Source organism: Hyperolius riggenbachi, chromosome 4 (genome assembly GCF_040937935.1).
Source record: "Hyperolius riggenbachi isolate aHypRig1 chromosome 4, aHypRig1.pri, whole genome shotgun sequence".
Classification (NCBI taxonomy): Eukaryota; Metazoa; Chordata; class Amphibia; order Anura; family Hyperoliidae; genus Hyperolius; species Hyperolius riggenbachi.
The window spans coordinates 289,891,168-289,916,148 of record NC_090649.1 but is presented as its reverse complement, the minus strand read 5'-3'; the positions used below and the strand labels follow the sequence as shown (position 1 = coordinate 289,916,148).

At 47.3% G+C, this 24,981-nt stretch overlaps 1 long non-coding RNA gene across 1 annotated transcript in view; it reads right to left on the bottom strand.

The window, feature by feature from the left end:
* The window catches only part of LOC137570748 (uncharacterized), an 83,977-nt gene that overhangs the window by 35,728 nt on the left and 23,268 nt on the right, over positions 1 to 24,981 (bottom strand). The window contains exon 2 of the long non-coding RNA XR_011031161.1: positions 10,158 to 10,217. This is a non-coding gene — a long non-coding RNA (uncharacterized lncRNA). The remainder of the gene's footprint in view (positions 1 to 10,157; positions 10,218 to 24,981) is intronic.

Here is a 24,981-nt window from a genome sequence, read left to right as displayed (position 1 = left end):
CCGGGCGACCATATGGGCTGAAAAGCCACCATCACCTGCACTCTCATCATGGTGCGCACCAGTCCAGCAAGGCCGTCACTACACAAACGGCTGTTTGCAGTCACTGCATACCTTTCACTGCATCTGTGATTGCACATTGTATTATACCTGGCAGTCAGTGAAGAGCTTGCACTTGAATGGATGGCAGACTTGCCCTCCATAACGGATTCCCGTTAAAGGATTTAAAGTTGATTCATTACAATTAGGGCCGCAAAAGTCCTCCTGAGTCCTGTATTGTTATTTTTGGTCACTACCTCGGGGCGGGCGGGCGTGCATGCCTGCCTGCTGCCCTCCTTGCCTGGATGTGTGGTGGTAGCCGTTTCTTAGGCTCCAACTCCGGAACACAATACAACCATCTACAGTTTCAAACAATTGAAAAATACAACCATCTACAGTTTCAAACAATTGAAAAATACAACCATCTACAGTTTCAAACAATTGAAAAAAATGGCAAACTTGCCCTCCATAAAACATTCTTGGCAAATGCTTTCGACTTGGTTTGTCTTCCGCTGGATCAAGGGTCCATCTGACCACAGATGCCTGGTCTGCAAAGCACGGTCAGGGCAGGTACAGCATGGGTCTCAGCAGGCTCCCACTTCGGGCCGGAAACCAACCTTCATTCCCCGCCCATTACCCGTGGTGACAATGGCAGACTTGCCCTCCATAACGGATTCCCATTAAAGGATTTAAAGTTGATTCATTACAATTAGGGCCTCAAAAGTCCTCCTGAGTCCTGTATTGTTATTTTTGATCACTACCTCAAGACGGGCGTGCATGCCTGCCTGCTGCCCTCCTTGCCTGTGTAGTGGTAGCCGTTGCTCAGGCTCCACACCGGATTCCATCCCTCATTCTCCGGCCATTACCCGGGGTCACAAATGGCAGACTTGCCCGCCTCCATATGATTCTCCTGAAAGGAATGTGGTGTCATCTTTGCCCGCCATAACTGGTTCTCGTTAAAGGATTTAAAGTACATTCATTCAATTACACAGCAGGGCCTCGAAAGTCCTCCTCCTGTATTGTTATTTTTGGTCACTACCTTGGGGCGGGCGTGCATGCCTGCCTGCTGCCCTCGTTGGATGTGTAGTGGTAGCCGTTGCTCAGGCTCCACACCGGATTCAAACCCTCATTCCCCGGCCATTACCCGGGGTCACAATGCCAGACTTGCCCGCCTCCGTAGGATTCTCATTGTAGCGGTACTGAACAAGTACACAGCAAGTACAAAATGTAATTTAAAAACAAAACGTAAGCTTTTTAACAATGCCATGGAAAGTTGATAAGGCAGTCACACATTACCTGACATCACTGAGTGAGGAAGAGCAATCTCGCCATGTTGCGCAGTAGTCCAGCATGGCCGTCACTACACAAACAGCTGGTAACTTGCGGTGCGTTACACAGTTAGTTTGGTGTGTCAGTGTGAAGCAGAACTCTAATTACGCTACCTGATTGATGTATACACATGCAAGATGTTTTAAACCACGTTAGGCCTGCAATTTAGCATTCAATGTGATTTCTGCCCTTAAAACGCTGTTTTGCGTTCAATCCAGATTTTTCCCCAGGACTTTTGGTGTGTATCCCACTCCGCCATGCCCCCCTCCAGGTGTTAGACCCCTTGAAACATCTTTTCCATCACTTTTGTGGCCAGCATAATTTTTTCTATTTTTCAGAGTTCGCCTCCCCATTGAAGTCTATTGCGGTTCGCAAATTTTTTCGCGAACCAAACCTTCCGCGGAAGTTCGCGAACCCGGTTCGCGAACTTAAAATCGGAGGTTTGGCCTATCACTAACTCTCACACAGAACCCTCCCTGTAGTACTGTACCTATCCCTAACCCTTAGACCCCCCTGGTGGTGCCTAACCCTAAGAACTCCCTGGTGGTTCCTAACCTTAAATCTCCCCTGGTGGTGCCTAACCCTAAGACCCCCCTGGTGGTGCCTAACCCTAAGAGCCCCCTGGTGGTGCCTAACCCTAAATCTCCCCTGGTGGTGCTTAACACTAAGACCCCCCTGGTGGTGCCTAAACCTAAGACCCCCCTGGTGGTGCCTAACCGTAAGTACCCACCCTCCCGTGGTGCCTAACCCTAAATCTCCCCTGGTGGTGCCTAACCATGTGGTGCCTAACCCTAAGACCCCCCTGGTGGTGCCTAACCCTAAAACCTGCCTTAGTGATAGCTTTATTGTGTGGAGAATAATGTTTTACAAATAGTGACTGTAAAAAATATATTACAATTTACGTTACGTACTGATCACTTTATTTTGTGAATAATAATGTTTTACAAACAGTAAGGGATACATTTTAAATAATGTTTTAGTTAAATACGATAAATATGTTTAGTATTTTTGTAAACGTTATTTGTCACAGGCGCGTTTTGTAAACTTAAATCATCACAAGCGCCGTTAGAAAACATTAAAAATCTCCGGGCGCCGTTTGAAAACGTTAATAATCTCCGGCGCCCTTTTTTCCTGTTCGGCACCCATCAAACGATATTTATTATGGGAGTGAATGGCGGCGCCCTTTTTGTCCGCTTGCCTCATGTGCCCAAATTTCCTGCTTCCGTATGGAATGTGTATGAACACTGTGACCAGGAAAGCATACAATCTCCATGCAGATAGTGTTCTGAGCAGTATTTGAGCCAGGTGATAATCACTATGCTAGGGTGCTTATCACAGTGCTACGCAATTTCCTTTTTATAACTCATTGATTTGCTGTGATGACTTGACTTCCTGGTTTAACACATGATCAGGACCAGCAAATCAGAACCTTACAAATCTATGAGCTTATCAAACTGATCACATGCTTCTTCATGAGTCCTAAGCATTGCCATCCCTAAAAATAAGGATGTTTTTAATTAGACTTTTAGCTCTTTATATCTTTACCGATGCTAATTGCTTGGACCAGAGCCATGCTGCGGAGGTAAGAGAAAAGAGGCTAGCATGGGACTATCAGACAGCACCACCAGCAGATGGCACTATAGCCTCTCAGGTTCAGTGTATTTAAATCTAGCAATGTACACAAGCCAAAAGTCACTCCAGACAAAAGACAGTTTAGGATTATTTTTTTTTAACTTCTGATTACCTGTCACACCCACCTGTCTGGGAATCCAGCAGGGAGCACTCCACTTCCCTCAGCGCCTGCTGAAACCATTCCTAGAGACCTTCCCCATCAGGTGCGCTCCTGGAAAGCCCGGGCGCAACTCCTGCAGTCCTTATAGGATGGAATTTCAGCAATAGCGCAGAAAGGATTATTGTCCTCCCCCTCTCACTCTGTTCCATGGTTGCTGTCCTTCTAACGCCACTTCGTGCCCCCCCCCCCAGCATAGCAACAAAACCTAAAAGCTAGCGACGTGTCTGTACAGTATCGATCCATCAATGTCACCCAAGGGATCGGGTCCTGATCCCTGACAGGTGACATGCCTCCTACAAGTATACAAGGCTTTTGGTATAACTTTTAATCACTTTTTTTTTTTTTACTGTATCTCATTTGGAAGAAGATGTGCAGCACATATTGAACACCATACAGAGACACTACAGACACTTTTCTAGTTTGGATTAGACAACACTTGTGGCTTCAGGGATCTTGAGCAAGAAGGCAAATCTATTTTCAGAAGGCAAATCACACTGATCATCTTGATCATATCAAGAAGCAGATAATAGAGCGAATTGCATGGTCAAACTGTTGATTATGATAAACTCTGCTGTATTCCAAGATGTGCCCCTTCACAGATAAGGCCATCTATATGTATTAGGGACAAGGAATTTTGTTGCTGTTTTGAGGGGTTTCTAAATAAGGGCTGGATCACATTGCAAACGCTTTTGAGCGCTTTTTGAATCACTGGCAATTTGAAAAGTGCATTGCTGAGGTAATCCTATCTATGGGGGTAAAAAAAAGTCACAAACGCAGTGCCTGCAGCGTTTTCCAAAATGCTGCATGTCCTGCTATTGCAATTTTCCTAATCTCAATAACACTATTGGGTTCAACCCCATTACTGAAAATGTCTGTGATCCAAAAATACTGCCAAAATCGCTTGGAGCAAGGGACTGTTAAAAAAATGATAAAAACAATTTTATTTATTTTTCTTTTGGCAGCCAGGTAAACAAATTGTAATTTCATATAACCTGTTATCAAAACAACAATTTTTTCGCAATATTTGTGTGATAAGAACTGTTTGACTGAGATCCCTTTTGGCTACAGCAGAGTACCGGTGGTACCATTTGTAAAGTAATGTGGTCCTACAGCTCATGTGCAATTCACCCTGTGCTCTGGAGAGTCAGTGTTTATATACACACTGATCTGCTTCTAGTCTGAGGTCAGCCTCAGAAGATATTTAGGAAAGACCTCTCTATGTTATAAATAACTGGTGTGTGATGCACTGCAGCAACCACATGACTGCGTGAACAGTTCAGTAAACAGCACTACTGATGTGTTTTCCCAAGCCAAGCAAAGTACTTAGGTGTAAATTATCTGCTACAGAGTTTGGTTACAAAGTTTTTATTAAGGAAGAAAGTTTTGAATTAGGTTTAGTGTTGGCGTTGGAATCCAAGTTTCTTTGTTTGGAAACCCAGATTTTACCATTCACCACAGTTCAGCACCAAAGCTGATGGAGAGGGTCACAGGGTTAAGGTCCACATCCCTTCTAAGCTGGAAGGAGGAAGCATCGGAGTCACGTGAAGCGCGACACAGACCACAATCCCGTGACCCTCTCCACTAGCATTGGTGCTGAACTGTAGTAACCAAGGTGTCCGAATACAGAAACCCGGATTCAAACACCAACACTAATTTGGAGGATGCCATGTATACAGAATAGAAGAACAGGACAGAAAGACAGGGAGTGACCATACACAGTCACACTTGTCCACAGCCGAATGACAGAATACAGAAAGTATAAGGGGCTAAAAGGGACTGAAAAGCCCTCCTATTAACAAGCAATGGTATATTTTGTGATATTAAAACAAAAGGTATGTTTGATAATTAATTTAGCATTAAAGGGACACTTAAGTCAAACAAAAAAAAATGAGTTTTACTCACCTAGGGCTTCCAATAGCCCCCTGCAGCTGTCCGGTGCCCTCACCGTCTCCCTCCGATCCTCCTGGCCCCGTCGGCAGCCACTTCCTGTTTCGGTGACAGGAGCTGACAGGCTGGGGACGCGAGTGATTCTTCGCGTTCCCAGACACATTAGCACCCTCTATGCTGCTATATGGTATATGATATATGCTATAGCAGCATAGATGGCGCTATTGTGGCCAGGAATGCGAAGAATCACTCGCGTCCCTAGCCTGTCAGCTCCTGTCACCGAAACAGGAAGTGGCTGCCGGCGGGGCCAGGAGGATCGCAGGGAGACGGCAAGGGCACCGGACAGCTGCGGGGGGCTATTGGAAGCCCCAGGTGAGTAAAACTCATTTTTTTTTTTACTTAAGTGTCCCTTTAAGTGAGCAACTGTGGTATCCCATAATGCATCACTCCCAAATATACAAATTATCTCCTTATGACTCTGAGGTCAGGCTTATATCAAGAACTACTGATATATAGCAAGTCTACAGCTTATAAATTTTATAGAGCCACATCAACTCAACATCATCTCATCCATGGGCCTTCAGGGTCTTGCCCTCTACTGGCTTTCGACTTATCTTATATATAGGACATTCAGAGTCACTCACTCCGGCACCTCCTCCTCTCCACGTCCCCTAACAGTTGGTGTTCCCCAAGGCTTAGTCTTCTCCTCTTCTCTCTCTACACTTATGGCCTTGGTCAGCTCATCCATTACTTTGGCTTCCAATATCACCTATACGCTTATGACACCCCAAATCTACCTTTCAGCTCCTGACATGGCTACCTTAACAGCTCGTGTTCCTGACTGTCACAATGCTATCTCCTCATGTCCTTCCGTTTTCTAAAACTCAACATGGACAAGACAGAAATAGTTATTCTTCCACCTCATAATCCAACGCCCCTGCCTGACATTACAATCTCTGTTTATGGCACTTCAATCAACCCTGTACCCCAGATGCACTGCCTAGGTGTAATACTGGAATCCACTTCCTCATTTACACCACACATTGACAAACTATCCTTTTCTTGTTGCTTCCACCTAGAAAACATCTCTAATTATCTCACATCTAGACTGCTGCTACTCTTTCCTCAGTGGCCTACTCGCCAACTGTTTTGGCCAGTTCTTTCTGTCCCCTTTTGTCTCACAATGTTGTGTAATATGCGTGCATATCTTGATTTGTTCATTGCATAAACTGTAATCTACCATGTTTATATTGTATTGTTATACCTTGTAATCTATTTTACTGTGCAAGAAGGTGTATCTATATACCAGAGAATAGCCACCACTCTCTCCTAAACCTTTTCCTCCCATATACACATATAGCTGCATTGTTCTTACAACTACTACCATAGGCCCATACACACGCCGGATTTCTGCGAACGACGGGTCGTTTGGACGTCCAAACGACCCGTCGTTCTGACGTCAAATCAGGCGTGTGTCCAGTCTGTCGTTCGGCTGATAAAAGCGGACTTGAGCGATCCGCCAAGCGGATCGCTCAAGTCCGCTCTTATCAGCCGAACGACAGACTGTACACATGCCTGATTTGACGTCAGAACGACCGGCCGATTGGACATCCAAACGACCCGTCGTTCGCGGAAATCCGGCATGTGTATGGGCCTTATGGCTTCAATTCGTTAAGCATTACTTCATTTGATAATGCAGAAAACAAGCTGATTTTACCAAATAGTTTCTCCAATGTCAATTCTCTAATGGTGGCCACTAATGAGCCAATCTTTTTCATCTAATCTTACCAAATCTATGTAGTATAAGGGTAAATTGAGTGAATATACTGAATTACATAGAAATTGTAAGATTTGATGAACAAGATTGGATCATTAGTGGCCACCTTAAGACAGGTAAAATTACTGACAAGTGAGGTAAATGACTGACTTGCCAATTCACAAAGATTGGAGCATGCAGTGAGAGTTTGTTTTTTTACCTCCAGCCTAGAGCTGTCAGTAACTAACAAACAGCCATTCGGTAAAACGGAAAGGCATATGAGCCAGCCAATAGGAGGAACCATCCTTTCTAACTACTCACCCGATTGGTACTGATGTACTCCTGGGAAGGACATCAGAAAATAAACAAAAACATGAGAGGCATGCAGATGTAAAGCGGGAAGCGGGGGATGCCATTTACTCTTGTAGGACAGAAGCAGCAACATGCAGAGGAAGGGCTCATATTTAAGGCCCCATTCACACTTGCGTTTTGGCAAGTAAACGGACCGGATCCTGATCGGATCCTGACCTGATCCTGACCTGATCCTGATCAGAACCGTACGGTTCCGATCCAGATCCGATCCGGATCCGGTCCGTTTGCATCAGGCATGCATCAGGCTGCCATCCGGATCCGTGGGCAAAAAATAGTGAAATTTAAGAAAAAAATGTTGGGGTCAGCAGAAGGTGCACCTGGTGCACCTGTAGAATCAGGTTCCTCCGCTGTAGGCCTCACCTCCACCTCCGACATTCTGCCAAACAGCTCCAGCACGTCTGTCACTGCTGCTCCACTCCAGACATGCTTGGCCCATGTGTCCCCATCCGAAATGGCCACTTGGATATGCATAGGAAGTGGGGTAGAACATCAGGTTTCTGTAGGCAGTGTGTTCTGTGCCTTCCGTTTCCCATTGGTTTCTGTGTTCCGGATGGTGCTGTCAGGCTCAGGTCCGGCTCCGGTCCGGGTGCGTGGGCCGGAGATCCGGACCTAAAAAATAGCGCATGTTGGAAAAGAGTCCGGATCCGATCCGGCTCTGGTACGTACGGAACGGAAGCGTGTGAACGTCCGCATAGACTTTACATTGCTATGCGGAACGTACGTTCCGTTTGTACAGTATGCGGTCCGGATCAGATCCAGAAAATCCGGATAGCGAACGCTAATGTGAACCGGGCCTTAGGCAGACCACTTGTACCAGAAGTAATCACAACTCTGGCCAGAAGTGGGAGAACATCACCATAGCAGAACACAGCTTGCTGACGATACCTATTCCAACAACTGGTTAGACTTCTACATTTTACTGAGCAGGTCTTAGTGAATTAAAGCCATTTTTTAAAAAAAAAATTACTGAACTATTACTACATGTTTTAAAATATTAATGAATTTAGAAAAAAAATAGTCTATAATACGGAAAGCAATATTTTAATAATCTATTGTTTTTCACCAAACAGGTCTTGAAGCCAATGTGTAACTGGTCTTAAAAATGTATCATCTTAAAGAAACTCTACTTGCTTCAAAAGTGGATAATTATATATTGTTGCTGTGAATAGAAGAATTAAAGCTCTGAACGTCAGTTGGACATGTTATCTCTATTAGAAGTGATTAGAAACAGGTAGCCTTTAATGCACTGCACAGTCACCACACTGGCAATAGTCAATGTTGACAACAAACAAAGTGATTGCCAAGCAGAGCCAACTGATTTTCATTTTGTAATGGACTGGTTCCAGGAATGACTAAGCTCCTTTCCAGTAATAACAAAGGCAGAAATATATTACAAGATGCACTTACCTTCGCTCATTCATTTATCACAGCAGTCAAAGAAATACTAACCTAAAGGAGAACTCCAGGATATGCTAAATAAAATACTCCCCTAGTTGTATCATTTTTTTCATTTGTATACAGCTTTCAGTATTCAGTGCTTATTACATACTTTGAAATAATGCTGGAAATAGTTTTTTATTTTCTATTAAAAACCCTACCTATAAGGGAAGGATTTTAAATGTATTTTTAGACTCTAGTTTATTTACATCCCCTGCTGTGTTAATGACAGGCAAGCAGAGGGTGGCTTCTGCAGTCTTTTTTTTTTTGTAATAAAAGTTTTTATTTAAGCGGAATGAAACCCAGCATTTCTTCTTTGCTCTAAAAAAATATTTACAGCATATTATATACAACCAGCATTTTTTTTAGGGTTACACACAGGGCTGGAAAGTTCAGTGCAGATAAATGTGGACGCATCCGAAGTGTAGATAGTATTATCTTGTGTTTACTTTAATGTATCAAGCGAGGAATGTGACACAGAGCTGCTGGACACAGAGAAGCTGCTGGACACAGAGAGACACTGAAAGCATTTCTGCCTTCAATACATAATAAATAAAACCAGTTATTAATAAAATGCAAAGTCAGCTCACAAAGCAAAAAACTGTACTTTTGGGAACGTGTAATTTCTAAATGAATAATAATACTTATGCACAAATGCAAATATGATAACCGTATGGCATATAAAAAGTAGGAAAACATGTTTTTATTGAATATTATGTCAGTGTTGTATACCGCTTTTAATTTCTCTTATTTTTGCATGTCTTTATACTTAAAGTGAACCTAAAGTCACCAAAAAAAATGAGATGAATTCACCTGGGGCGTCCCTCGTCTGCAGGGAGCTGAGGGAAGCCCCAGGTGAGTTCATCTCATTTTTTTTTTGTGACTTTAGGTTCACTTTAAGTATAAAGACATACAAAAATAAGAGAAATTAGGTGTCAGGTCCCACATAAGATGGAAAAACCAGGTTGACATATCTATGCATAAATCAATACCAATTTGTGTAAGTGAGCATGTATAAACAATGTATATGGTCTGCATTCAGGTATTCACCTGTATATGATATAGCTGGGGAGGAGCAAGTAATATTGCAAGGAAAAGAAAGGAGAAAAAGTAGAGTGGGTGAAAGTAGGAAAAGGGTATTGGGGTAGGATTTAAAGACATTACACCTGCAGCACATACTGCACATGGATAGTCCAGGTCTCTTGACTCACCCTTTCCACCAATGCAGTGGATGACAGTGAAATTAAGAGGGTTAAGGGTTTGGGCAGGCCTGGAGCATAGTCACATACTTGGAGTGGACAGGGCCCTCTATAATCAGTCAGTCAGTCAGTCAGCAGCAGCAGCAGCAGCAGCTGCACAATATGATAAGTCTAGAAGAAAAAAAGATTAGAATGTAATAATGCATTTTTTATGATAACACCCTACAGTGTCAGACCGCTTACCATAGAACTATACATGCATTATTAATAATACATGGATAGATCTGCTTGGATGCGTACTTCAAACAATGTGACATCATGAATATCTTGAAATAACAAACATGCTTACCATTAGAACTTTATGCTTTCACTATTACCTATGTTCCATTCGTGATTTCTGTTGTTTGTTCTATTGAGAAGAAGTACATATTTAATAAATCATGAGGTTTTATGGAAAGGATTTTAGTCTGTACATATAAGAACAGAAACTACTTGGAGTATACAGTGCTTTGCAAAAGCTGAAGCCTATAACAGCTGATCACAGTGATTGGCTGGCGGGGGGAGGGAGGACGGGGGAATTTTTTATTTAAAAAAAAAAAAGGTAAAATGTATTTATAAAATAATGAAATAAATATTTGTAATAAAAAAATAAACATTTGGGGAGCGATGAGACCCCACCAACAGAAAGCTCGGTTGGTGGGGAGAAAAGGGAGGGGGATCACTTGTGTGCTTAGTTGGATGGCCCTGCAGTGAGGCCTTAAAGCTACAGTGGCCTATTTAATGAAAAATGGCCTGGTCTTTAGGGGGGTTTAAGCCCGTGGTCCTCAAGTGGTGAAACTTGTCTTAATTAGTTGCACCAGGAATTTTTAGGGGCTTCATGGCAAAGGTGATGAATACATATGCACCTACCAATTTTCAGTTATTTTTTTAAAAAAATGTTTTACAAATATACAGCATTTCTCATTTCACTTCACCAGCTTAAGCAGCCCATACACTCAGCCGATTTTCTGGCCGACCGATCGATCCATCGATTGCAAATCGGTTGGCCAATCGACCGATCGATGGCCGATTTTGATTGATTTCGATGGATTTCTATCGAACTGGCAGGGTGGAAAATTTAGGTCGATCTGATGAGATTGCTTATCAGTTTGCATTGGCCTTAATGGAAATCTGATGGCAAAAAAATGCCATCAGATCGAATTTCAATAGATTTCAAACTGAAATCTATTGGAATTCTATCCTGGTAAAAAATGTTCTAAAAACGCATCAGATAGATCATCAGATGCATTTCTTATCTATCTGCTGCCAATCTGACGAGTGTATGGGCACCTTTAGACTATGTGCAGATTAATCACATAAAATAAGATTAAGAAAAATCTTTAAGAAAAAAAATTACAGGTTGTAATGTAACAAACTAGGTACAAAGCCAAGTGGGTGAATACTTTTGCAAGGTACTGTACTATACAACAGCAATTTAAAGCGGTATCGTCACCATAAAAAAATCAAATCTCAACAGCAACTGGTCTGAGTGTATTAAGTGATAAAGATGCTAATCCTGCATTCAAAACTTTCAAAACATTTTCTGCTGTTATAATTTGGAGTTATCACATACTTAAGTAGCACTGGCCCTTTAGTAGTTGGTACCAAAGAATTGCATGCTGGGGGTTCTTTTTATCTATAATGTATTCCTCCTCTTTCCTTTATTTCCCTGCCTGCTGCTTATCTGAAACCTAATCCCCTACTCACTTGTGTTTACAAGCAAGGCTGTGGCGACTCAGCGATTGGAGGAGACAAGAAAAAAAGTAAAGGGCAGAAATGACATCACTAGTTAGCCTTAACTGTGGGCAAAAGACATGGCCCCCACCACTAACAGAATTCTCATCATTTACTATATAACATTCACTGAAATCAAAACGTGGACAGTGCAATACATGTGTTATGTAAGTAGATCAAGTATTTATCTACTTATATATGTGTTTTTTTCCCTGGCATAGTATGGCTGATCCTACTGCTTTAAAGCGGACCTGAACACAGAACGTCCTCTCTGCTCTAAAAGATACGCAACAGCATAATATCCTTTAAGGAAAAATATTTCTTTGTTACAGCTGATACAAATCCTGCAATAAATCTGCAGTTTGTTTACTTCCTGCTTTCATGGAAGCAAACATATTGTTAACATTCTGTGCTTTCAAATGAGCTCATCTGCGGTGGCAGTCAGCTGACACAGCTGAGGACTCAAATTACAACTTGTGATTAGACACAGATGAGAGGGAATCAGATAGGCTAAACTCTTTAAATACATACCGGGTGCATTTCTCTCTGTTTTCCTTCTGTCCTGAGCAAAAGTTCAGGTCCACTTTAACTATACTGTATGTCTGCTTCCGTGAAAGCAGGAAGTAGAAAGACTGCAGATTTATGGCAGGATTTGTATCAGCTGTAACAATAAATAAACATGTTTCTTTAAAGGTTGTTATGCTGTTGTGTATCTTTTAGAGCAGAGAGGAAGTTCTGAGTTCAGGTCCACTTTAAAAACCTGAATTTCAAGTTCCAGTGCAATGGAGAAGCCCAGCTTACATGGCAATCATAGTGGCAGTCAGTGGCATAGCTAAGGAGCTATGGGCCCCAGTGCAAATTTTACATTGGGCCCCCCTAAGCACTCTATACATAACATTTGATACGTTGCACCAAAATCTGCCAAGAACAACCACAAGGGCAAGAAGGGGATGAGGAACAGTTTGTTAGTGATCACTACTATTCAAAGCATTGATAAAAGTGATTATTACCAGCCTAGGACCAACAGACAACAGAAAGCTAATACTGTGGTTGAGGCAGGGCCCTATGGGGCCCCTCTGGCCCAAGGGCCCCAGTGTGGTTGCAACCTCTGCAACCCCTATTGCTACCCAATTGGTGGCAGTCATAGGAACTAATATACAAGCCATTCAATGTGCCAATCCATTCAAATTTTTAGGACAGCTGCTGTTGATACTGCTGACATACAGCGCCCACCACATACAGTATACTAAGAAACCGGATTTCATTTTAGATTAAGGTTCATGCAGACATCAATGAAAAAAAAAATCACAGAATCCAACAGCATGCCATGGGCCAGCAGTGCTTGAGGAAAAATAATGAAGAAACTCAGATTCAATATACTGATCATTGTTATATTCAGTGAGACAGGGATGCATCATATTAGCTTGTTCACTCACTAAATAGGATAAGCTGGGTTTTTAGCCATAGTCAGGGACTGCAGTATCTACAGGATTCTGGCTCATTCCTGAACAAGCCTGCATGTTTGATCAGAGCTTGAGAAACAGACACAGCAGTTATGTCTCGTTCCTGGCAGGGAATAAACTGAGGAATCTGTATTCTGCAAATGCATCATGAAGTAATCGATATTTCCTTGACAGAACCTTACGGCTTGCTTTCTCAGTAAGTATTAAAGAGAACCCGAGGTGGGTTTGAAGAATATTATCTGCATACAGAGCCTGGATCTGCCTATACAGCCCAGCCTCTGTTGCTATCCCAAACCCCCTAAGGTCCCCCTGCACTCTGCAATCCCTTATAAATCACAGCCACGCTGCTGACAAACAGCTTGTCAGAGCTGGCTGTGTTTATCTCTATAGTGTCAGTCTGCTGCTCTCCCCACCTCCTGCAGAACTCCAGTCCCTGCCTGCATCCCTTCCCTCCCTGCTGATTGGAGGGAAGGGACGGGGGCAGGGACCGGAGCTATGCAGGAGGCGGGGGAGCAGCTGAGACTGACACTACAGATGTAAACACAGCCTCACAGCATGGCTGTGATTTATAAGGGATTGCAGAGTGCAGGGAGACCTTAGTGGGGTTTGGGATAGCAACAGAGGCTGGGCTGTATAGGCAGATCCAGCCTCTGCATGCAGATAACATTCTTTAAACACACCTCGGGTTCTCTTTAAAAATTCCTTGAGAGTCTTCATCTCATAGAGATGTAGTTCATCATCAAACTAGAGACAAAAAGCACCAGATTTTAGAAATGCACACTTATAAGTGCAGAATCACAGGGGATGCTTTCTGTGTAGTGCAATAGTATTTGTACATTAACCACTTGCCGACCGCCCACAGCCGATGGGCGGCGGCAAAGTGGACGCCTTAAAGACCGCAATACGCCGATGTGCGTCAGGTCCTTAAGGCGTGTCCGGCCAGCGATCGCGTCACTTATGACGCGTGCTGCCGTCGGCATCAAGCCCTGCCCACCTGGCTCAATAATAGTTTAAAATTCTGATCTGGGCCAATGAAATTGTATAATACACTTTGTTTACATGACAAAGTGCATTATACAGGCTGCCTCCTCCTCCTCTGCACTCTTCGTCGCACGGATTGTCCGAGAAGGAGGCAGCCCTGTAAGTGAGAGCACACAACAGTTTTTTTCACCCACAGACCCCCCGATCGCCCACCCCAGCCCTCAGGACCCCCCCTGACCACCCCAGCACAGCAGTTTGCACCCAAGCACCCCCTAATAAACCCATCAATCACCCCCTGCCACTATCTGCCGACGCTATAATTTAGATTAGGTCCCTTACTGCCCCCTAGGGTCCCTTGATCACCCCCCCTACCCTCAGATCCCCCCAGACCCCCCTCCCAGACCACCCCCCTGTATACTGTATACATTTGTATACAGCTGCCTTACCCACTGATCACCTGTCTATCACCCATCTATCACCTGTCTATCACCCCTTGTCACCACCACCCATCAGAGCAGACCCTAAACTGTCCCTTGGGGGCACCTGATCACCCACCCAGACCCTCAGATTGCCCTCAGACCCCCCCCCCCCTCCTGATAACCTCCCCAGAGCATTGTTTACATCTATTCTCCCCTGTAATCACTCACTGATTTCCCATCAGTCACCCCCTGTGTCTGCCACCCATCAGATCAGGACCCAATCTGCCCCGTGTGGGCACCTAATCAACCCCCCTCACCCTCAGATCGCCCTCAGACCCCCCCCCCCCCCCCCCCTCATCACCTTCCCAGTGCATTGTATTTGATTGTGCTGTAACTGTATTTGATTGTGCTGACATTGTATTTGATTGTGCTGACATCGTATTTGATTGTGCTGTAATTGTATTTGATTGTCCCGTAATTGTATTTGATTGTCCCGTGATCGGCTTTGATTGTCCCGTGATCGACTGTGATTGCCCGTGATTGCCCTGTGATTGGCTTTTATTGTCCCGTGATTGGTTTGATTGCCCTGTGATTGTCCTGTGATTGGCTTTGATTGGCCTGTGATTGGCTTTGATTGTCCCGTGATTGGCTTTGATTGTCCCGTGATTGGCTTTGATTGCCCTGTGGTTGGCCTGTGATTGGCTTTGATTGGCCTGTGATTGGCTTTGATTGTCCTGCAATTGCCCTGTGATTGGCTTTGTTTGGCTTTGTTTTCTCTCGTGATTGGCTTTGATTGTTTTGTGATTGTTTCTCATTGCCTCTGATTCCCCACTCGCCACCACCACCCTGTCACTATCCTAGTGATCTAAAAACAGTGATCAGTGAAAACTGTCACTTTTTTAGTATCACTAGTGTTAGCAGTTAGGCCAGTTAGCTAGGCCCCTTTTGTAAGTGTCAGTTAGTGCTCAGCCCACTGCACCACAGTCACTAATTAGCGTCATCACTGTCGCTAATCAACATTGGTACTATATAGTATCTGTAAGTGATCATTACTGATCGCAGTCAGATCTATTAGGGTCACTAGGATCCACTATATAACGCAACGTTTGCCCGATCAGGCCTGATCGCTCGCCTGCACTTGCGTTCAGCCCGCCCCACCGCAGTGACAGAAATTTTTTTTTTCTGATCACTGCAAAAACCACTGTACACTAGCTGTGCACTGTAAACATCAGTTTTGATTTTTTTTTATCAAAACTCAGTGACCACAGCTTTCTACCTCTCAAATACTCCCTTTCGCTAGGTAGGTGCTCTTTTTCCTGGGTAGTCTCAGAGGAATACCCCCTAAATTTAGCAGTCCACCATGGCAAGAAAGGGGTATTCCGATGATGAAGTGTTAAGGTACATGACCCTGTCGGATGAGGACGATTGGGACGAACCATTCGACAAATCTTCTGGGTCAGAGTTTGAACCTGAATTGAGCAGTGGCTCACTGACCGATAGCGATGACGAGGTTGAGGTCCCGGCTAGAGCCAGGCGTACCACACACCATGTCGTTGGACCGCAGGTGGCGCAGGATCAGCCTCAAGGGCAGCAGAGTGGTGCTCGTGCTGGTCTGAGATTTCATGGTGGGGCAGGCACCAGCAGCACAGCATCTCCTGGACCTAGCACCAGTGCTTCCTTATACCCTGGTGAAGTGGCGAGCACCAGCATGGAAGTTGAAACTGGTGCGGTGGCACGTGCAGTAACACCCCGGTCGCAGCCACCAAGTAGACGGGCCCGTACTACCCCTAATTTACCAGAGGTGCTGGCAAATCCAAATTGGCAATCCCCTGATACCGCGGCAATCGTCCAGTCTGGAGTCCAAGTGGAGACAGATAATCTAGGATCGGCCCTAGACTTTTTTTATCTGTTCATCAGGGTTGTTTCTTGCCCCGTTCAGCCGGTTCTGCTGAACGGGGCGCTGATGAGAGACAGATTGGGGGGCGCCAGGCAGAAGGAGAAGGATGTGACGTCACCAGGTGGGGTGACCCCAGACGCGTAACTATAGGGGTGCGTGCAGGTATGGCTTGTGCTATGGGCGCCATACCTGCCACCAGCCGCTGCCGCCATTGCCTGCGCCCCCCTCTCGCAATAATCCAATCAGTCAGTGCCGCCCCCGCCGCTTGAACATCCACGTTATTGCAGGCAGTATCAGCGCATAAGCAGTGTCAGAAGGACGCACGCTACTCGCGCACAGTGTACTCCACATGTGGAAGGGACTAATGACGTCACTTCCGCATGTGGAGTACTCTGGGCACGAGTAGCGTGCGTCCTTCTGACACTGCTTATGCGCTGATACTGCCTGCAATAACGTGGATGTTCAAGCGGCGGGGGCGGCACTGACTGATTGGATTCATCAGCGGAGGACTGGTCGCCGCAGATCTGAGGTCTGTAATAACACCCAGTCAGCACACAGCCCCCCAAGCAAGCCAGCAGCCAGCCCCCCTAGAAAGCCTGCACCCAGTCAGCACCCAGCCCCCCCCCAGCAAGATGCACCCAGCCCCCCCCCCCCAGCAAGCCTGCACCCAGTCAGCACCCAGCCCCCCCCCCCCCCAGCAAGCCTGCACCCAGCCTTCCCCCAGCAAGCCTGCACCCAGTCAGCACCCAGCCCCCCCCCCAGCAAGCCTGCACCCAGTCAGCACCCAGCCCCCCCCCAGCAAGCCTGCACCCAGTCAGCACCCAGCCCCCCCAGCAAGCCTGCACCCAGTCAGCACCCAGCCCCCCCAGCAAGCCTGCACCCAGTCAACACCCAGCCCCCCCAGCAAGCCAGCACCTGGCCCCCCAGCAAGCCAGCACCCAGCCCCCCAGCAAGCCTGCACCCAGCCCCCCAGCAAGCCTGAACCCAGTCAGCACCCAGCCCCCCCCCCAGCAAGCCTGCACCCAGCCCCCCAGCAAGCCTGCACCCAGTCAGCACCCAGCCCCCCCAGCAAGCCTGCACCCAGTCAGCACCCAGCAAGCCAGCACCCAGCCCCCCAGCAATCCTGCACCCAGCCCCCCAGCAAGCCTGCACCCAGTCAGCCCCCAGCCCCCCCAGCAAGCCTGCACCCAGCCCCCCCCCCAGCAAGCCTGCACCCAGTCAGCACCCCCCCCCCCCAGCAAGCCTGCACCCAGGCAGCACCCAGCCCCCCAGCAAGCCTGCACCCAGCCCCCCCAGCAAGCCTGCACCCAGTCAGCACCCAGTCCCCCCAGCAAGCCTGCACCCAGCCCTCCCCCCCAGCAAGCCTGCACCCAGCCCCCAGCAAGCCTGCACCCAGTCAGCACCCAGCCCCCCAGCAAGCCTGCACCCAGCCCCCCCCCCCCCAGCAAGCCTGCACCCAGTCAGCACCCCCCCCCCCAGCAAGCCTGCTCCCAGTCAGCACCCAGCCCCCCAGCAAGCCTGCACCCAGTCAACACCCAACCCCCCCAGCAAGCCTGCACCCAGCCCCCCAGCAAGCCTGCACCCAGTCAGCACCCAGCCCCCCAGCAAGCCTGCACCCAGCCCCCCCCCCCAGCAAGCCTGCACCCAGTCAGCACCCCCCCCCCCCAGCAAGCCTGCTCCCAGTCAGCACCCAGCCCCCCAGCAAGCCTGCACCCAGTCAACACCCAACCCCCCCAGCAAGCCTGCACCCAGCCCCCCAGCAAGCCAGCGCCCAGCCCCCCAGCAAGCCTGCACCCAGCCCCCCAGCAAGCCTGCACCCAGTCAGCACCCAGCCCCCCAGCCAGCCTGCACCCAGCCATCTCCCAGCCAGCCTGCACCCAGCCGCCTCCCAGCCAGCCTGCACCCAGCCGCCTCCCAGCCAGCCTGCACCCAGCCGCCACCCAGCCAGCCTGCACCCGGCCGCCACCCAGCCAGCCTGCACCCGGCCGCCACCCAGCCAGCCTGCACCCAGCCGCCACCCAGCCAGCCTGCACCCAGCCGCCTCCCAGCCAGCCTGCACCCAGCCGCCTCCCAGCCAGCCTGCACCCAGCTGCCTCCCAGCCAGCCTGCACCCAGCCGCCTCCCAGCCAGCCTGCAGCCAGCCGCCTCCCAGCAAGCCTGCCGCCAGCCCCAAGCAAGCCTGCAGCCAGCCCCCCCCCCCCCCCCCAGCAAGCCTGCACCCAGCAAGCCAGCACTTTGCCCCAGCAAATCTGCACCTTGCACCCAGCCCAAGCCATCTAGCACTCAGCCCCAGCAAGCCTGTACCCTGCCCAAACCAGCCATCACCCTGCCCCAGCAAGCTAGAACCCAGCATCAGCAAACCAGCACCCTTCCCAAGCCAGTCAGCAACCTGCCCCAGCAAACCAGCACCCTGCTCAAGCCTGCACCCTGCCCCAGCAACCCAGCACCCTGCCCAATCCAGCCATCACCCTGCCCAAGCCAGCACCCTGCGCTAGGTAGCAGTCTGCCCCCAGGCAGCACCCTACCCCAGCCTGCACTATGCCTCAGGCAGCCAGCATCCTACTCCAGGCAGCTCCCTGCCCCAGCCAGCTCCCTGCCGACAGCCCTCAGCAAGCACCCTGCACCAAGTCAGCAATTAGGGGACAGCTATGGCTACCTAATATCATGGGGATACATCTTGCAACCTAATACTAATACTGTATATGTGCACGTGGCTACTTAATTATTTTATCGGGGGAACATGGCTAGTTAATTTGTTTATGCAGGGCAAACTTGGCTACTTAATCATTTTATCTTGATGCACCTGCCTATGTAATTTGTTTGTTGTGAGACACCTGGCTGTTTAATCATTTTATTTGGAGGTGTGTAACTACTTCACTATTTTATCTGGATGATTGTGACAACTTTATTTTTATTGTGCGGCACATGACTACTTATTTTATCTGGAGGCATGGAAGTATTTGATTATTTTATCTGGAGGCATGGAAGTATTTGATTATTTTATCTGGCGGCATAGAATTATTTGATTATTTTATCTGGAGGCATGGAACTTATTAATTCTTTTATCTGGAAGCATGTGACTACTAGTTTATCTGGAAGCATGTGACTATTAGTTTATCTGGAAGCAAGTGACTATTTAGTTTTGAGGCACATGGCTAATTAATTGTAAAATCTAGCGCACCATGGCTTCTGAATCTCTGTATCCTGGGGTGGTGGTGGGTGGGGGCATTTCAGTCTTTTCCATAGGCGCCATATTACCCAGATACGCCTCTGGGTGACCCCAGCCGCCTCCGTGGTCCCCCGCCCGGACCCCCACTGATCCTGGCCCAGTGCCTTTTTCCAGAATCCAGTTCCACCTGCCATGATGGTGGACAACATCATGGTAAGTAGGCAGGCAGTAAGGCAGGCAGTCTATGAGTACACTGCACTGCCTCTCTCTTTCTGACGTGGCTGTTGGGGGAGGGGGAGGGGAAGGGGGGCGCTTTTTTTGCCCTGGGCTGGTGGTCAGAGCCCATCATGGTGATGGTCTGACAGTGTGACTCCCTGGCTGGGGGTAGGGGGGTGCTCTTTTTGCCCTGGGCTGGTGGTCAGAGTCTGACCACCAACCAGCCCAGGGCAAAAACGGTCAGACCACCATGGTCTGACTGTGACTCCCTGGCTAGGGGGGAGGGGGTCGCTCCTTTTTCCCTGGGCAGGTGGTCAGACCACCATACTGTGACTCCCTGGCTAGGGGCGGTGGGGGTCGCTCTTTTTGCCCTGGGCTGGTGGTCAGACCTCCATACCACCATGGTCTGACTGTGACTCCCTGGCTAGGGGGGGAGGGGGTCGCTCTTTTTGCCCTGGGCTGGTGGTCAGACCACCATGGTCTGACTGTGACTCCCTGGCTAGGGGGGGAGGGGGTCGCTCTTTTTGCCCCGGGCTGGTGGTCAGACCTCCATACCACCATGGTCTGATTTTGACTGTGACTCCCTGGCTGGACTGTTAAGTTATCTAAGGGGGTGGCTGTGGAGTCAGGCCAGTGTGATTGCAACATGTACTGGGGCGGGGGGGGGTTAGGCCAGTGGGATTGCAACATGTACTGGGAGGGGGGTTGTGGGGTCAGGCCAGGGGGGGGGGCATATTTTTTGACTCTTGAACTGGGTGAAATTTAGCCTAGACACTGCCCTGCTGTTCATCACCCAGGATCTCTTAGACCTAGTCGTGGCAGAGACCAAGCGTAAAGCCACACGATTTCTAACCGCCAATCCGAATGTCTTACTTGCCCAGCCATTTCGGTGGAAACCAGTCCAAGTTTCCGAAATTAAATTTTTTTTTGGGCCTTCTCTTACACATGGGACTAATGAAACAGAATGTGTTGCGGTCTTATTGGTCTACGGACCCAGCACAACATGTTCCCTTGTACTCTGCTGCCATGTCCAGGACACGATTTGAGAACATCCTGCGCTTCCTGCACTTCAATGATGACGAAACCTGTCATCAAAGTGACCACCCTGCTTTGGACCGGCTCCACAAAATTCGGCCCTCATAGACCACCTGTCATCAAAATTTGCAGATGCTTATACCCCTGAACAGCAAATCTGCGTAGACGAGTCCCTCATACGTTTTACCGGGTGCCTTGGCATCAAACAGTACATCCCAAGCAAGCGCGCCCGGTATGGGGTGAAACTGTATAAGCTCTGTGAAAGGGCCACAGGCTATACATCTTATTTTAGGGTCTATGAGGGAAAAGACTCCAAATTGGAGCCGGTCGGATGCCCTGACTACCTGGGGAGCAGTGGAAAGGTTGTGTGGGACTTGGCGTCACCCTTGTTCCAGAAGGGGTACCATCTTTATGTGGACAATTACTACTCAAGTGTGGCCCTCTATCAGCACTTAAAGTTAGAAGGAATCCGATGCTGTGGCACCGTGCAGCCTAGTCGTCGGGGCTTCCCCCAACGGCTCCTTAACACCAGACTTGAACGGGGGCAGAGGGCCACCTTGAGTGCTGACAACCTGCTCGCGGTGAAATGGAAGGACAAGAGGGACGTTTACTTTCTGTTCACCATTCACGCAGACACGACAGTCCAAATTCAATGGCGAACTGAGGTCATTGAAAAACCCCTTGTCGTCCACGAGTATAATACCAACATTGGAGGGGTGGACTTCAATGACCAGAGGTTAGCGCCCTATTTACTTTCCCGTAAAACAAGACACTGGTATAAAAAAGTGTATTTTTATCTAATTCAATTGGCAGTTTACAACAGCTTTGTTCTCTACAGTAAGCCTGGGAGAACTGGATCGTTTCTTCAATTTCAGAGACAGATCACTATGGAACTCCTGTATCCAGGAGGTGTCCGGGCCCAACCCAAGATGCAACTAGCTGGCTGCATGGAAGGCATTACATCTATCCGATTCCGTGTACCCCAGGTCAACGCACCCGAAGAAAATGTTGTCGTGTCTGCAGCAGGGCTGGAACAAGGCGTGACACCACTGTTTATTGTCCCCGCTGCCCTGACCAGCCTGGCCTATGCCTAGGGGAGTGTTTTGAGAGGTACCATGAGCAGGTACACTATTAGAGAGTAGGGAACTACAGACACAGTGGTAGGCACACAAGGGTCTCTCAGTGCTATTTCACACTGCTGTGATGTGTTAGGGCAAAATGCCTAGCGAAAGTCACACTTTGCGGTCCCCCCTACGCAGGAAGTGCTTGACTCAATGCTAGTGCATGCCTACGTTACTGCGTGGCTTCTGCGGCAATTTCGGTCGGCCCGGAAGTCATGTTAGTCTATGGCGACGCAGTTCATTACTAGGCCGAATGCTATTCTTGTGGTATTTCCTGAAGGTCTGTTTTGGACGATACGGTGCGGCGGGCTCGACCCACCGGATATGTCAATATGCAGTGTGAAACCAAACATCGGGTTTCCAGAGACCCTAATACACAAGGCTGCCAGAAACCTCTCCTTTCACTTGGGACAAAATGCGGAATGTACTTCACCACAACTCTGTGCGATTTGCACTTCGCACATTGTCCCATGGGGGAGGAGAGGTTTGTCCTTGGGAGGTAAGTTAAAAAAAAAAAAAAAAACCCAAAAAACAGGTAAGCAAAAAAGTTAATGTTTGGTTCGCAATGTTAAGGTTTTGATTAAAGAAGTTCAGTTTATTAATGTTAATGAAATAATTGCTTTACTGCTTGCTTGTTTTTTGTTGTTTTTTTGTTGTATTTTTTTTTCTCTTTTTCCATCCATTAACCTTCCAGGTGGACCGAGCGAACGACTAACCAGCTGCAGCACTGATGGTGCATCCTGACAGAACATTGCGCGTCTGTCAGGTTACACAAAATTGGTGTATGCAGCACTGCAGGACGAGAGTTCTCCTCCGCAGTAAAAAAGATACGTTTGCAGAGGCATATGAGCTGAGGAGTGGTGTTGGAGTTCATATGCTTTGGCAAACACTTTGTATCAAAAAAGAACTCAAGCAATGATTTCTCCATTCACACAAGGATGCTTATTCGGATCTGGGTACCCGGGTAAACCCGGGTACCCGCCCATTTTTACGCTATCCGGGTCGGATCCAGATCCAGATACCTGCGGAAATTGATTTTTATAGTTTTTTTTCCACAAAGTGTCATTTTCCGCTAACTTGTGACAAAAAATAAAATCTATGAACTCACCCTACTCCTAACAGAATACCTTGGGGTGTCTTCTTTCTAAAATAGGGTCATTTGTGGAGTTCCTATACTGCCCTGGCATTTTAGGGGCCCTAAACTGTGAGGAGTAGTCTTGAAAACAAATGTCTCAAAATGACCCTTGAAATCCTAAAGGTACTCATTGGACTTTGGGCCCCTTAGCGCAGTTAGGGTGCAAAAAAGTGCCACACATGTGGTATCGCCATACTCAGGAGAAGTAGTATAATGTGTTTTGGGGTGTATTTGTACACATACCCATGCTGGGTGGAAGAAATCTCTCTGTAAATGGACAATTGTGTGTAAAAAAAAAATCAAAAGATTGTCATTTACAGAGATATTTCTCCCACCCAGCATTGGTATGTGTAAAAATACACCCCAAAACACATTATACTACTTCTCCTGAGTACGGCAATACCACATGTGTGGCACTTTTTTGCTTTATTTGAAAAATGTCAGCACAGAAAGTAAAAGAAAATCATTTTTTTGACAAAATTCATGTCTTTTTTGATGAATATAATAAAAAGTAAAACTCGCAGCAGCAATCAAATAGCACCAAAAGAAAGCTGTATTAGTGACAGGAAAAGGAGGGAAAATTCATTTAGGTGGTAGGTTGTATGACCGAGCAATAAACCGTGAAGGCTGCAGTGGACTGAATGGGAAAAAAGTGCCTGGTCCTTAAGGGGTAGAAAGACTGTGGTCCTCAAGTGGTTAAAGAAGTCTAGGCTTCAGAGACCCTTTACTATATTAATAAATGATGCAGAGATGGATTCAAATGTAAGGGGGCCCTAGGCAAATTAGATGATTTGGCACATAGGGGAATGCCACCTATAGATGTATTTTCACTGACCTGCTTCCCCCTTTGATAGATACAATTAATGGAAAATTATTTAAAGAGAACCTGAACTGAAAATAAAAAATCAAAATAACCATACACAGGTCATACTTACCTCCTGCATAGTCTACTCCTCAATCTCTTTCTCCTCTCCTGTATCCCGTTTGTCCACTGTGATCAATGGAATTGTCTGTCCTCCATTTTGAAAATGGCAATTACCCCATAACAGCTTCCTAGTCAGCACACTGTTAAACTGTAATATCACCCACTTGAGCCAAAGGGAAACATGGACATTACCATGCACATTCAGTTGTAACTGACAGATGCTGATATATAACTGACAGCAACTGGTCTATTTCAGTTCTGACAAAATCTTGTCAGAACTGGAAGGAATTACTGTAAGAAGAAAATGGTGAGCCTCTGGGAGGAACTGACAGTGAGGTAAGTATGTAATATTCATTTACAGCTACGTCATGTGTTTATTTTAAATAATTTTACTCGCTTCAGGTTCCCTTTAAGGCCGTAGATGAGAGTCTTATTTCAAGGGGCATCATGCAAGATTCCTGGCTGAGGCAGTTGTTATCGGCTGCCTTGACTGAGTTTTACCTAGTGTGTGTACACATCTTTAGTGTAGGCAGAGCAAGTTCTTGGCTAATTAGCACCCAGGTTGAGGGTGTAAAAATTGCACCCCCTAGCACCCCCCACCCCATGGACTCTCAAACCCTTACTCTTTAGGGACAGTCACACATCCACAGGTCACAAGTAGATCTGCCTACTTACTAGTGACCAGCCGCTCATCCAGGAGCAAGCAGGGAACAGGAAAACACACAGGTGAAGAGAGCACAGAGAGCCGACTTCTCCATGGGCGCGCTACAGGACATTAGGTGTCATCACACAGTGGTGACGTGATGATGACTTGTTGTCTGACACAGGCAGTCAAGGAAGGTGATCGCGCTGGTAATCTTCTTTCTTCTTCCATATGGCTGCACCATGCGTCACCAGCTCCCGAGCGGTTATGTCCTTCTGCCTGCGTCCCTCCCCCCCTTCTTCTACTTGCCGGTCTACGCCCATGGCGGTCGCCCTGCCCGCACTGCCCAAGAAACGGCCCTGAGTGTAGGTATACTATTCAATGCCTCCAGTAAGT